Source organism: Crocodylus porosus, unplaced genomic scaffold, assembly GCF_001723895.1.
Source record: "Crocodylus porosus isolate Cpor-Errol unplaced genomic scaffold, CroPor_comp1, whole genome shotgun sequence".
Classification (NCBI taxonomy): Eukaryota; Metazoa; Chordata; order Crocodylia; family Crocodylidae; genus Crocodylus; species Crocodylus porosus.
The window spans coordinates 192,557,762-192,573,991 of record NW_017728906.1 but is presented as its reverse complement, the minus strand read 5'-3'; the positions used below and the strand labels follow the sequence as shown (position 1 = coordinate 192,573,991).

Genomic DNA, 16,230 nt, shown 5'->3' with positions numbered 1-16,230 from the left:
CCACATCTTAGTGTCATCAGCAAACTTGAACAGGGTGCTTTCTACCCCGTCATCCAAGTCACTGATGAAGATGTTGAACAGTGAATGAGATTCTTTGATTTGTGACAGTTTCCTGTCCCCAGAATACAGACAGAATTGTTTTTATTTCCCATGTACAACTCTTGTTCAAAACCTCTTGATCAAAATGTATTCCAAATGTACACAATGTACTGGCAGATGGACATAAAGAGGACAGAGTCCTGGACAAAAGACATGTCATTTATGCTACATCGTGAATAAAAACAAAAATATAATTAAGCAGTAGTAATGTGTTACATTGTCAAGGAGCTGAACAAATGCTGATGTGTATCCTATAACTTCTTGGAGCCATATTTATCACACATTTTATGTCAGATCTGAAGAATGGTGGATGACTTGCTCAAAAGTAGGCACTGAATGCCATGCCGCCGAAATCTTTGCATGTAATGGCTTGACCCTTAAGGAGTGATTCCCTCTAACTATATTCAGCTATGGCTTCAACATACTAGCAAAATACACTGCTTCTTTACAGAGTACACAGCTGGTAAACTACAGTGACAACCCAATGCATATTTAACAACTTATGTCCTATGCAGTGGAAAGGTCATTAGTAGACAGAAATAAAAATATTACATTTAGCTGAGCTAGTGCCCCCTGGCTCACATTATACTGCTGGTCTTGCTGCCACTGAGCAACTGGGTACAACAATACAGGGATTTAATATTTGGCTATATTTAATAGCAGATTCCTTCATTATGGCTGTGCCCACTACAGCCATTATGGCTAAGGGTCTGTCAGCATTTTCAGAGATTTATAATAATCATAAAAATTCTTGAGATACAGAAATGACATAATCATCATCAATAATTGTTGGCATTTAGTACAAGGGGTGACAGCAAATGCTCTCCATGTGAAACACCTGGACTTTGGAATCCAAGTTCAAATCCCAAGAAGCATCCACTGAACCTGAAATCCACGGTAAATGAACCAAGGTGTACAAAGCTTATTCAGTGAGGATCTTTTGAATGAGAACTTAAAAGCCAAGTGCCCCTTTTCTCTAAACAGACATTAGGAAGGTCTCATGGTACTGCATAAAAAAAAAAGAGATCTGGCTTAACATCCCCTGCAGGAAGATCGCTGTGTGATGTGCTGGGTGGCAAATTACTACTTTCTCTTCCACTATGGAGTAGGCTGCATTGCAGGTTGAGAAAAATAAATCATGGGTAATTCACTTGGGTATCCATTACAATGAAAGTTACCGTATTTGCCAGCATTGTTATTAAGCTCAGGAACAATCCCCTATGAATTTGTGGCCAGTCTTCCTTTTTGCCCTCATCAAACGCAAAAAAGTTTAAGTACAACGAAACATTAGGGAATTGCTGTTGCAAGGAGCCAGTCTCACCAGGGATTTATATGACCCAATCACTGTAGTATCTGATTGGCACTGGGAGATAAGACCATTCATCCACTTACAGGATTGGATGCTTAATTAATATTAAAAATCGCACTTAATAGAGATGAAAGAGAATTCCAAGATCAAATTTTAACTTCATCTATCTCCAGTAAGTAATACAAAGGTCTCTGAAAAATGGCTCATCCTCCACATTATATACTAAAATAATTTACATTTATATTGCCTTTTACCCTAAAGGATCTTGACGTGCTTTGCAAGTGTAATGCTCTATTACATCATCAGTAGATTGCAGCAGCAACCTCATAGGTGTCTTTCAGTCAACCAACTGGTATAATCCTACCCGCTGAAGAGTGGGCAAATGAAATCCTATTTGACTTTTAATGATCACAGAGGTCAAACACAATTTCTGACTTCTGCAGATTCACCTGAAAGACCTACTGTTCTTCAAATACTCATACTTGGTAAAGTGCATATCCCTTTGAATGTGAAGTGCTGAGTCAGCCCTCCAGAACTTTGAACCAGATGTACAAGGTAATTCGAGTCTCACTTCAGTCAGTTTTTGGACTGGAGTACCTTCACCCATTGGCAGAAGTACCTTCACCTATTTTGGAAGAAGTACAAATAGGATCCAAATCAATTCTTAGGCGTTTCAAGCCCATTGCTTATGCCTTTCTATATTTTATAAACTGGGGAATGGCTCAGCTCACTGAGAGGATATAACTTCTCAACTCAAGATACTTGAATTGTATATTAAAATCAAAACGGTAACTATAGCTGGTGTAGCAGTTTACAGTAGCTCCAGAAAACCATCCTCTGTGAGGTCTGGCAGCCAGACATTTTATCTAAAAATAAATAACTATTCTGACAATTTGCAAAGCTGAAAAGAGAAAAATATTCACCCCAGTTCAGATAATTAAACAGCCAGTCAAATATTTGTGTAAGTTCAACTGGGGACAGATGGGTACGTTTGATTAGGGACAGATGAAAGAATTGTCTTGATCTATGAGAAAACTCTGCATTTCATGGTGATCCATTTTAACAGTTTTGTTATTCTACAGTAAGTGGAAACTAAACTGGGGTGATTTGGCAGCCATTTCATTCCAAGGTAAGCTGCTCTGGTTTAACTTTTATTTACTAGCAAGAAGAGGCCAGTGGTATTCCTTAGGGGTCTGTGCTTGAACCAGTACTTTTCAACATCTTTATCAATGATTTGGATGGGGGAGTGAAAAGCTCTCTGGCCACGTTTGCGGACAACACCAAATTATGGGGGAGTGTGGTCATACCAGAAGATAGGTTGCAGATACAGGTGGACCTGGACAGGCTGGAGAGATGGGCAGACTGGAACCAGATGAAGTTTACCACTTCCAAGTGTAAGGTGCTCCATCCAGGGGCAAATAACCCTCAACATACATACAGGCTCAATGGTGATAGCTTGACTTGCACCATGACCAAAAGGGACCTAGGGCAAATGATTGACCATTATATGAATATGAGCCATCAGTGTGAGGCAGTGGTCAGCGGGGCAAACAACACGCTGGCATGCATCAAGTGATGCATCTCATGTAAAACTAAGGAAGTGATACTCCCACTGTACTCAGCACTGGTGAGACCGCAGTTGGAGTACCGCATCCAGTTCTAGGAGCCGCACTTCAATAAGGATGTGGAAAAACTTGAGAGGGTCCAAAAAAGAGCCACCCGTATGATTAGAGACTTGCAAGGCAAGCCATACTAGGAAAGGCTGAGAGACCTGGGCCTCTTTAGCCTAAAGAAGAGAAGGGACTTAATAGCGGCTTATAGCTGTAACAGAGAAGTGCATCAGGACCTCGGTGAACAACTGCTCACTAGGGCAGTCCCAGGGAAGACCAGGAGCAATGGATACAAACTCCTGGAAGGCTGCTTCAGGCTTAATACCAGGAAAAACTCCTTCACAGTTAGGGTGTCCAGACTGTGGAATAAACGCCCTCCAGATGTGGTGCAGTCACCTACCCTGGAGGTTTTCAAGAGGAGACTGGACAGTCACCTTGCTGGGGTCACCTAACCACAGTTGTCCTCCTGCCTAGAGTGGGGGGCTGGACCCGATGATCTGCGATGTCCCTTCCAGCCCCTGACAATATATGAATCTACTGTGGGGTACAGGCACATGAAACAGTTTTGAGGGATTAGCAGATGTGCTCTCATGAGCTTAGTTAACATGCAAGCTAGTGCTCTCTTACAAAATGTTTTTCTTGTCTTCTGCTTTCAACAAATACTCACAGCCCAAGACTGTACATTGGATGGTTTACAAAAGGTATGAACTATTGTAATAATTCCCCTTCTGTATCTCATGCAGGACTAAAGCCAGAGGGCAATTCATGATTGACAGGTTAATCTTTAACAAATGTACACTCAGTTCCTTCTAATTTCTACTAAGAAATCTATAACAAGTGAAATGCATGGCCTGCCTCTGTCTCTCCCCCAAACCCACTAACTTGCCTTATGGTGAAAGACTTCAGCAGTTTAATCTATTTAGCTTAAGAAAGAGAAAGCAGTCAGACTCAATAAGTACAGACACAGGGAGAAGATATTTAGTGGGAGAGAGGCCTTTTCTTCACTGGACAACATTAAAACAACCCAAATAGCTGAAAACTGGATAAATGTAGATTAGCACTAAAAGCACTGTTTTTTAAGCAGTGTAGGTAGTTAAGCCTTTGAAACAACTTACTTCAGGATGCAGTGAATACTCCATGACTTACAATCTATAATTCAAGACTGGGGTATGTACAGAGGTTATATTTATATCATCCTAACTAGGGTTAGGCTGATCTAAATGCTGATCTGTCCAGATGTTTGAGGGGTTTAAATCAAGCCAAAAATGATGGACCTAATCTAAGTTAGTTCACCTGAGGCAAACTAACTTGGATCGGGAATGGGCTAGCTCAATCCAGTGAATGCCTGCACATGTTCCTAGGGCTGGGAAAGTCCAGCCACTCATCCCCACCCTGGGGATTCACTCCTGTGCCCTCCCTAAGGCTATTTTTAGCCCCTTGACCCTCCATCTTAATATGGACAATGAACCCTTGTAGACCTACCAACCACCTTGTGGACCCACCAGTCCTCCCCTCCCCCCCCCCACAACCTGCCAAAATCCCCAATTCCACCTGCCCCCTTTTCCCTTTCCCACCCTGAGTTACTTGCACTGCCTTCCTGGCATGGCTCCCAGCACTGGTGAACATCTGCACATGCCACTGCCAATGCACAATCATGCTGCTTAAAGTAAGCCACCACGTCATAGACTGGGTGCAGCAAATGCTTGTGTGCACCATGGATGACCTGTTTTAGGCTCAGGCACAATGGTTGACATCAGGGCTCAACCTGATGTCAGAGTTACTAATGGAAGTAGTAAGATCTATGATATGTGGGAGCTCATAATAGATGATTATAATGGCACATTCTAACATACAGCAATGCTTATTAGCATGAAAATATATGGATCATATATTTAAAATATATGGATCTCATTCTCTAGGAGAGAAAAACAGGGCTTGAGAAAATGAATTTCCATCCTCTCATGCTCCATTCCCTCGGTATCTCATGCAGATGCAGAGGGCAGGATGCTTTGCTAGTTTGAATCTGTTCCTGACGATACATACATGGCTAGTTTTACAGATGTGTACATCTCTTTCTCATTAGAGATGCTACCCTGTGCCAGATACAATGCCACTGTCAGACTCGTTCCATTCCAGTATGTGATCTGCTACCCTCTTGTGACCGTGATTCAGCAAGGAGAGGGAGACAGGAAACGAAGAAAACGTCTGATATCACAATCCCACAAGTTCAATTTTGCATGAGTGCCAGTTAATAACATGACTTTGCATTTTGTAATGCCTTCCACATGAAAATCTTCAAGGACATTTGTATTCTGAGTTCTCTTACGTTATTTTCTCTTGATAGTGTTTATCAGGTGATAGGAGGCTAAAGTCAGAGTGGTGTTTGAGAGGTAATGGGGGAAAGGAAGGATGGTTTGCAGGACCTTGGACAGGTCACTTGTTCTTTCTGTGCTGTAGTGCTTCCCACCTGTAAAGGGGGAATAGTGGAGTCATGTGCAGATAAGTCTATGAACAGGCACGATGTTCTTAGGTGTTACGGTGAAACAGGTCATATAGAGAGACAAGAGAGTGGTTTAAATAAACAACACTGTAAATCAACGTGCACTGAATGAAATGCAATATAAAAATATGTCTGACCATTTATATTTACGTGAAAAGCAATCTTCTTCAAGTGGGTTCAGGCAGGGTTTATTGTAAGAAATAAAGCATTCTATTTCATTGTGTAATGTCTTTCATTATCTTATGAACTTGAAGCTAAAGCTAATTGGAAAGATTTGCACCCTGGGATAACTACTTGCTCTGTTTAGTTTTGATACCCCCTTGAACACACACTACTAAACAGGGCAAAAACGTTTGTCAGAGCAACAGTTTACTTGAAACAGAGAAATAAATAACTATGGATGAAAAAATTCAATTCAGCTGATTACAGTCTGCATGCTAAAAACATGCCTTAATGGCAGTGTTTCAGTATGTAGCTGCATTCAACGCACTTCAATCAGTTCTTTATTATTTCATAACGTTAAAGGTTATTACCACAATACAAAAAGGGGATAATAGTGGGTTCTTAAATTAGCATTTGCTCAGCTCAAACTCTGGCGCATTAATCTCTTTTAAAGACCTAGCACAAATAGTATTGTAAACTATGCTTACAATTTTTTTTTCTGTTGTCCAACTATTGTCTTTCAAATAAGAACCATTTTCATATAAACTGTAGCAACGAATTAGAACGGGACACCCCGTGCACTATTCTGTCAGCTGGCAGATCCTTCAAATTCAAAACACTGTCCATTGTGATCCAAACATGAAGTGAATTTGCAGTCTTTTAAAACTGTTGTCAGCCCAGATTACACTCCTGCCTTGCTAAAACAGAATCATTCATGGTTTTACAGGGACTCGAGCGAGTAGAATAGGACTGCACTTAGGCATGTCATAGATGCAGCAGGATCTGGCCCTTGAAGTCCGCACTGGATAGAACACCAGGCACCATGTCCGCAAGAGACAACGACTGCGTCTAATGCAACATAGGAGCGATTACTATGACAAGCAGGGGTGGATCCAGGTTTTCCAAACGGCAGCACGACAGGGGTGGCTGAACACCTAGCTGCCAGCCTCCTCCACCCCCACTGATGCGGGCAGACTGCCCTGGGGAGCCTCCAGGGACTTTTGTAAGTCCCTAAAGCAGGTGAAAATCTCTCCTCTCCTTCACTTCCCCTCCCCTCTCTCCCGCCTGCTGCTGTTGCTTTCCACATGTTCTGGGGTGGGGAAGTATCAGAGCTATTCCTGCCGCCCCAGCCAGGTTGTGCTAGGGCTAGACTCATCTGGGAACAGGGACAGCAGCAACAGCAAGGTAGGAGAGTAGCTCCCTCTCTTCATATCCCAAACCCTGGGAGTGGACATAGGCAAGGGGATCTCTCCTACCCATCTCCATTGCCGCTTTTCCCCTCCCCAGCTGAGCCCAGACCACATGAAGGCTGCCTGGAGTAAACAGGAACAGCCCTGGCACCCCGGCAAAGCGGGAAAAGCAACAGCAGCAGGGGGAGGATGGTTGGGGAAGAAGTGAGGAGGGGGATTTTCACTTCCCTCAAGGGCTTAGAAAAGTACCTGGATGCTCCCATGATGCAGTCCAATCCAAAACGGGGTACAGCCATGACACTGCACTCCCCTCAGGATCTGCCCCTGATGACAAGGGATGGCTTCTGCACCCAATAATCATCAAACTCCAGACAAGAGAGTGTGTAGCATGGGCGCATGGACATGTGGGAGCAGAGAGACATTTAGCAGCAGGGATTCTCCGCTGGTGGGCTGTGTAACTACAGCTTCTTTCTTTTGTGGGCATATGCAAGGGGCTTTCCAAAACATTTTCTTTTTGTAACACACGGTTGTAATATGGAAAGAGTTCAGAACTGGTAGTCTAGAGTTATGTACCGCAGCTCTTCATGCAACTTCTGTTGGAGATGTATGTCGGATACTGGCTCAGAATTATGGGGCCCAGCTAGTGATTCACTACCAGTCCCTGCTACATAGATAATATACTGGCAGGAAAGCAACTTTAACATGTACAACTAGGGCAAAGGGTATGATTATTTTTCAAGGATGTTGTCTATGCTTTTGTAAGCTCAAGTGTAGATTACAGTAGCATGCTCTACTTGAGGCTACCCTTCAAAGTACTGAGCAGTGCCAGCTAGCTCATTTCTTGAGATGGACAAGACTCCGAAGCCTGTGCTCAGTATTTCCTTATTTGCTTGTGTTGTTGGACATCTCCAGTGACCCAGATATGAGCGCGAACACACGTTACTCCCTTTTATGTGCCTCACCGGAGTACATATGGTCTGTTGACTGTGTCTTCCTATTTATGCCTGGTATTGTTTTCTGCAGAATCAGCTGTAAAGTCTATCTAGCTGGGAACCTGCTCTTTTGGTTTGGAAAGTTTCTGAATCAAATGTAAGACCTATGTATTTGGTCATATAAGCTACTTCCAGGAACAAGACAGGGTGGACTGCTTTGAAGGGTTGCTTTTTGATTTGGTCTCCCGTAGACTATTTTCATTAGTTGGGAAGAAGTTTAAAGCATTCAGATAGCAGTACAAAGGGTGTTACTACAAAATCAAGCAACCAACCACATCTCAAAAGTGATTAAGTTTAACACCTTTGAGATTTCTCAGTTCACCCCTAAGTTGTGATAAATTTTGGTGTTTGTATAATTATTCAGTAACTAAGGGATATTTCTTGGCAGGCTTAGGCTTTTGTCTGGGCTCTCTACCCTATAGGACATGTACTCATAACTGCAGAGCTCACTGCGTTCACAGGTCTACTCTCTCATTACTCTATTTTTCAGATTCATTTCTTTCCAACAGTAGGAGGAAGGAATATGTGATAATCCTGGTGATCCTGGTGAAGAGGTGATTCTTTGCCTGTCAGGGTTTACATAAATAGTTTATTTATTTATTTATTAATTGATTGATTAGGAGGTTATAATCTTTTTTACTGGGAGGTTATAATCTTTAAATTTCATCCCCTTCTCCCTAAAAAAAATATTACTTCAACTATACTTCCAGTGCAGGTGATCATATGTTTTGTTATAATTACAACCAATTGTTCCCCAGAAATACTACCTCTTGAAAATGGACTATGGGGACTATTATTTCTTGAATGTTTTGTAGATGTCATAGATTTTGGATAATACTGTAAAGCATAACACACAACAATGCTTATTAGTATGAACATTCAATAACATCAAAGCAAATAATGGAATATACCATTTATAGTCCTTTGCATAAACGTTTTCTGTATTTAGGTATGAACTTCAACTCAGATGTATAAAAAGAGCCATCAGGATTTCATCCATTCATTTTTTCAATGTATACTGTATGTCTAGGGGAAAGGTGACTTGAGGTTAAAAGAAGGGTGTGAATGTGCTCACATGTGGGTACACATATACACACATATACACCCTCACAAATACAATCCCATAAAAACCCTATTAGCTGTCCTTACCTAAAACAATGAAATCAAATAGAGAATAGATTCAGGTTTAGGCAATAATCTGTCTCCTCGACAAATGACAGCCCTCTCCGTGCCCTTCTTTAAAGCTTGGTTAAACAGATGGGTCTTGCAGCCTCCCTGAAGATCAACAGATCTGGGACATCCTGGGTAAAGGGAAAGACTAGATTCCAGAGTAACAGCCCGATATCATTTGAGTCCTGCCAGAAACCTCATAGTTTATATTGGAGGTGGCTTGAACTCAGGCACCTCTGCCGATTTGAACTACAACATGAAGACAAAGTATGAGAGAGACTTGGAATAGAAAGGTCTAAGCCAAATTAAACTCCCCACAGAAGCCAATATGCCACCAGTACCCATCCCAGAGTACTGATGGCATATATACCCACTGACGTACTCTACTTAACTGTTTTGTACCAGCTTCAACTCCCTTGTTGATGTAAGGAGTGGCCCTTCACAGGGCACACTGCAGTAGCCTACTGCTGAAAGTACAAAGCACGTTTTCTGATAGGCGGGTCTATAGCCCAATGAAAAAAATTGCATTCTTTTGGTGAGACAGAGATTAAAAAAATTATTTCGTAGTTACTGATCATATATAATAATGCAATGCTCCCCAATCGTGAGGAGTGGTAACATGAAGCAGGCACACACCCTCAATGAAATGTCATCTTTGCTGTATCCTCTGGTTGCTTCAAACTGCATTGCCTTAGCCCTATCTGAATGAAACCTCAGAGAGCTAGGTTTCATCCATAAACCAATCCCCATAACATATCCCACACGCAAAGCGAGCAAGCAGCGTTATCTCATCCCCTACCTGCCACAAATTAGCCTCACAGCTTCCCTGAGTGCTTCTCTGATCCCTATTCCTTACCCAATTGGCTGCTAAGCTTTCTGCTCCTTACCCTGTGCTCTCTGCTAGATCTGCTGCTCTGCTTTCTGCTCCCTGTCATATCTGCCATTGTCCTGCCTGCCCACTTCCCAATAAGTCGTGTGCCACACACAGAGGCTGCCCATACCACTTGTGGCACCTGTGCTGCAGATTGGCTATCCCTGACTTACCTGATGCAAAGTGAGTGTCTGGTGTCCACAGTGGTTACAAACCCATACCTTATGTTAACTTTCCCCGCTTTATTATTCTGATTACTTTTCATGCCCAGATTACTCCGCCTTGAATTACAGTACTTATATTTTTATGGTTAGCATTCTCAGATTGCCAAAATACCACCCTGGCATAGAGCACAATATAAAATACCTACATGGATGATTACAATATCAGAGACTCCCATAAGAAGGTGAATTCATAAAACCAGAAGCTCAAGATTCAAGAGAATTTATTCTGATATCCCTGTAAATTAAACAGCATGTGCAAAGAGAAGAAAAATATTCTTGAAAGAGGCATGAACATATAAAAGGAATGCCTTATTTTATAAAATAATCTGAGGCTTTCTTAGTTTGGTAGGCTATGGGGCAGTGATCTTGTTGACAATATTTAAGTAATAAGCAGATTTATAAACGAATAATTGAAAATGATATGTATTTTGAGAAAAATCAGAGGTAAAGCCTTCTATTTTAGAAAGCCCCTCTCTATAAATAGAAATGGTGCCAAAATGCGATTCTTTGGTGTAGAAAACAATATATTCCCCAAACCTGGATGACCCACACCGAACTGGTGTAGTGGATTATTTCTCCAAGTGGCAAGTAGCAACACATGTTGAAATGACTCAAGATTAAAGACTTTGAACTGGTAACAGCTGACAGGACTTGGAAATACAGTCTCTCTCAGATTACTGATAATAAAAGCAACAAGACAACAGGTGCTGTTCTTCCAAGCCCTTTAGATATTTTGAGAAAGCAAAGTTGTTTCTCCTATTAACAGAAAGGAGGAGATCGCAAAGAGAAAAGGGCAAGAGACAACTGCCACTTGGATAATTCTGCTATATAAAATGGGAAAAGTAAAACTGCCATTAATTGCCCGCAGTCCGTTTGGAGGAGGGACACTGATATGGCATAGCAGGGAGTTCTTCTTTCTGGTAAACTATGCCTTTCTGTTCCATTCTGGTTAAAACAAGCAACAAAATCCCATTTGGGGCTGAATAATCTTTAAAGGTTACAAAAGGGATGACATGAATAAATATTTAAGCATCTGGCTTTATATAATGTAAAGGTCCATATGACGCAAGTAATAATTAAAGGAAAGGTGGGAAACTACTGAAATATTCACAAAGTAATGAATAAATTACAGAAAATATCCTTCTTTTTATATAGGTATCCTATACTATGCTCTCACAGTTTCCTTTTAAAATATACTTGTGCCTTTCATCTTGCATGTATTTCAGTACTGTTGTTATGCAAGATGGGGAATCATTCATTTTAACGTGATCCTGAGCCTATTATCACAAAAACAGAGGCTACCATTTTCCGGTTCACCTAATTAATAATCTCTACAATAGAAATCATTCACAGTCCCTCGCTACATACAAAAGATTTAACGTTGAAACTGAAATAGCACATGCAGTGGAGTTGCTTAAAAGGCTGGCATTTGTAAATGCTTCTGGCTTTAGCATGCTTTCTTCCTTCCTCCTGTTACAAAAGGTAGAGCACTTGCTCTTATTTAACTGTTAATAAAAACAATTTAATGATAGACACATTTGCTGATTCAAAGCCACTTTGTTGAACCCACAGCACTGAATAAAAAGGAAAAGTAACTTTAGCTCGACATAAAGCCTCACACCACCGAAGTGAATAATTCATTATCGGATTTTTCCCCCCCCCTTCTAGATTATATTATGGCACTAAAAGTAACCAGCTGAAATTATTTTAAAATCCAGACAACCGGAGAGACAAGAACCTCCAACAGCAAAACTCGCATTGTAACTAGGAGGCAGGTTTACCAACCTTATTTAACAGCGTTAGTTCAACTGAAGCCACATCACTCACCGAAGACGGAAGCTACTTGAACAAAAGCAGAGACCAGGCACCAAATGCAGCTTCTTGAGATTCTTAATGCAAGAGTCTCCTGTCTGCTGTTCAGTTCACACTTGCCTTTATAACTAAGCCAACCAACAACATTCAGTTGCTGAACCTGATGAATTATAAAACGGTAGCTCCCAGACTCTCATATTTTACATCACAGGGGATGGTCATCCAGCATACACACTGCCTGTGTACATATATTCTGCTATAACTCATCCTGATAAACACATCAGTGCTGGCAGCAATGACAGTAATTGGTGCTCAGGATGTACAAGCACAAACCAATAGAATACACTCCCACCCTCGGCTCTGTGCAACATCTCCACCTGTCAATCATCACACCTTGTTAAGGTGGAATCATCAACCACATTCACATAAAGCTCAAAGAAAAAAACCCCAAACTCGATACTCGATGCAAATATTTCTCTTAAATATTCCTTCAAATAAACAGCCCAGTCTAATACTGCATTTTTCTTCCAATCACAAATAGACACAGCTTTCTTGGTTTTTTTAAACCTTCATCAAATGCTCTTTCCTTAAAGATACAGTTCTTGTATTTAACTGATACATGATCCATAACTTCCATTAGCCCAAATGGAAATTATCCATACAAATTCTTGGAAAATGGTGGGCACAACCTACAGTCCTGAAAGCAACAGATCAGATACACAGAAAGCTAAAAGCAATTTAATTACTGAATGTTATGTGCAAATTTAAGGTGGTTCTTAGCAAACTATTATGTTTATTATTAATACTTTTCAAATATTTATAATGTTCCTTGCTGTTCTATTGAGACAGCTTCTTTTATGAGCAGACTTTGACCTTTTTTTTAATGAACAAAACCAAAATAAAATAAATAGTCAAAGAATAAACCACAAGGTTGAAGGGAACATTTTAGATAGAACTAATTTAAACAGTAAGAAAATGCATTGTCAATCACTCTGTACAGTACAACAGCGATTCATACTTAACCTTTACCAAGCAAACAGGCCATGTTTTTGATAATATCAAGTAAGAAAGCATGTGAGAAGCAAGAATTTTTCCTGGATCACCACTGCCTTTTTCCTGGATTACCAAAACCCTACCACAGAAAGTAAGTAGCCATCTGGGACAGTTTTGATAAGACGGGAAGAAAATCAAAGTTGCCCGTTGTTACAGAGAGCCATAGTGGAAAGAACTGGTTATCTACCTTTATATTCTTTAGATATTAGTATTCTATAAAATCCAATACTGGACACAAGGTCTTTGAAATTAGTTTGGTTGCTTCCTTAAAGTATGAGTGATATAATTGACATTTTGAACTAGTTATTTTAGGACCTGATTGTGCATAAGGAACTGAGCCAGCATCTGCATTTATTTTGATGGAATCCGTATGCGCCCAGGACACTTGGCTACTGGATCCTAACGTAAGCTTGGGACTATAATCTTTAAAGCAATAAACTATTTGCTAACAGGATTACCAGCATTGTAGCTGATCTGCATGCATATTTTAATTAAGCACCGGCCTCCACCACATATGCTTAGGATGCAGGCATTGATGAGAGTGGAGGCTATGTATTAATTGAGGATGAATTCCCATTTGTTTTCCCCTGCGGGTGACACCTGCTTCTGTACAGAAGTGTCAGCAAACCAAAGAGGATCCCTCTGTAGCCTGATCCAGATCTAGATCCTTTCACTCCTCAAGCTTTAGAGCTGCATTGACCTTTGGCACCAAGATGAAGATTTTTAGCTTTTAAGGTAAGCAAGAATAGCTGCTGCACAATTGTATACATGGTTGTTCATCATTACAATGTTATTCCATGAACAACTGGGTTGAGGAATGCAAATGCATCCTGCATGGCAATTCAAACCAGAAACCAATGTAGGAGCATGGTGTCTCATTTCATGCATAAAGTGAGTCTTTCTATATTTATTCCTTCTCTCCTGTTCTCAGCTACATATTCTTCCCCTCTCCCCCTCACTCCTCATTTGTTGCTCAGTTCTTAGTTTGACAAGTCACTCTAGGCCAGAGCTATGGGCAGTACTTTTGCATGCTGTCCTGGGTATTAAAATAAGGACTTCCATGAAGGACAAGCTGTGCACAACTGGATGGCAGAAGGTGGGGATGGTGGGAGGGGGATAAGGACAGATGAGTACTTGATCAGAGCACTGATTTTGAAGGCTCTGCCTACCTCCGGAGGGGAGAGGCAGCTGAACTTCAATAGCTGGATTCCCCAGAGGTACAAAACAAGGGATAATCCAATGTGGGCAGGAGGAGATTCCAAGTGACAGGCACTGGCTCGATGACAAGCCAGTGGGAAGATGCATGCCATGGGATATTACTTTATGGAGCCAAATTCCATTCTTACTGATCTACAGATTTGACTTGCAAATTATGGTAGTTCTTTGTACAACAGCTCAAGTATGGGAACTAGAATCTGGTTTGTGCTTCATTTAAGTTTTCCTGCTCTGTACTTCAACAAACACAGTGCAACTATGTTTCCTTTCTGTCTCTTTCAGCTGTCCAGTTCCGAACAGGTGCATCACCCGACACAACACAGACTGCTATAATAACCGTGCTTAATGCAATGGACAGAAATAAATAATTGTCTGAAAGAGCAGAACCTCGTTACCCAACACATGTTGACTTCAGCACTCAATCAATATTTATTTACGGCTGTAAAACTGACCAATATTCAGAGTAATGCAGCCTTTTATGGTTACATGTTCCTGATACGTACGGTCAACAGGCTCTGGTGATACCTGAAACACAATACCAAGACAGGCTTCTACCTCATCTCACATTTAATTTTGATTTTCACCATGTCATACTGATTTACCCATTATCTTTCCACTACAGGCATTTTATAGCTGACATGGTCCTGATATCAGTTAGCCTCATTTTCCATTAAAGTTGAGCAATATAAAGGCAACTTTACTCTTGATCAATGGCATACATTAATTCCAGAAGTCACAGTCTTCCAAGCTGGGATACAAATTTTGTTCTGGGATGTTGCGTTTCAAATGCATCTTCTCTGACTTTGTAGAAAGATGTGTGAAAATCATGTATGGCTGCCAGTGTTTGGCTGGCTGCATCTCTGACAAGGCTCAGGAGCATAACCTATTTTCCAGAATGGTTCATAACATACAAACCCTATATGGCTGTAAAGCTGCTTTCTTGATCCTACAGATCAAGTATTGTTTAAGTCATAAAGGCAAAAGAGAAATTCCCATTTGTGACCAAAGCACAACTTTGCTCAGATATGTGGCATTATAAATGTTAAAGACACAAGGGTTGTAATGAATTTCTGGCTACCAAGGGTGGACATCTAGAGTACAATTGCCATCTAGAGTGCATTCGTACTGCATCAAGGGAAGAACCAAGACAGTCCGTTTAAATAACAGAAGTAATTACCATTTCAGCTGAAGGAGGAACTCAGTTAAAAGCTCTGATAGTGAAGAGAAGCTTTGAGAGGATATAACTCCCGGCAGTGAAGGGGCACATAACAACCAGTACCGTAGGCACTCATTGCAGTTAAGCAAAATTTGCTCTCACATGTCTAGAAATTCCAGGAATCCCAACTGAAAAAAATGTGGGCCAACAGTAAATGCTCTCCAAGCCACCTAGGGTGTTACAACGAGGCACCATAGCTCATATCCAGCTCCATGCAGGACTTAAAAAGGACACTTTAATGACGTAAGTGGATTTTCAGGCCATGCAAGCCAATTTTAGTTTCTAGTCCCCAAAGGAGATCAGGTACAAGTCACAGAAAAAGCCATGACAGGGATGGGGGGATGAGGAGGCTCCTCTGCCTTTCCGCCTAGTGGTTAAGGCACTTCTGGGAGATCCCAGTTCTAGGTCTCTTCTTAGGCAGGTGTGATTTAAATCTACATGCCCCACTTTCCAACAAAGCGGCGTAACTACTATGCCATGTGCTAGACAGGGCCAAGACAGCTCACTCTCCAGTTCTAGTTGGCCACTGGTAAGAGAATAGGGGAAGAGAGACTGAGCCAGTAAGAGCAAGGGGGGAGCCCTGCTCTGTGGATCAGTGAGATGGGAACTGCCCTGGAAAGGAGGCTTTGGCCCTTGCTCCTGCCCTAGTGGAGTTTCTGCATTTTTCATTTAACAGTAATTGTATAAAAGGCAAAGACAGCAGTGGGGCAGATGTAGGGACCACAGCCCAGGGACGACAACTCATCCTCCAGCATCAAGGGGTATTGCAATTAATAGTTTGGGCACTTAACTTACTTGAAGGAACAG

The 16,230-nt window shown here is 41.3% G+C and overlaps 1 protein-coding gene across 4 annotated transcripts in view; it reads right to left on the bottom strand.

The window, feature by feature from the left end:
• The window catches only part of DLG2 (discs large MAGUK scaffold protein 2), a 1,592,593-nt gene that overhangs the window by 165,688 nt on the left and 1,410,675 nt on the right, over positions 1-16,230 (bottom strand). The gene's annotated exons all lie outside the window — the stretch shown is intronic.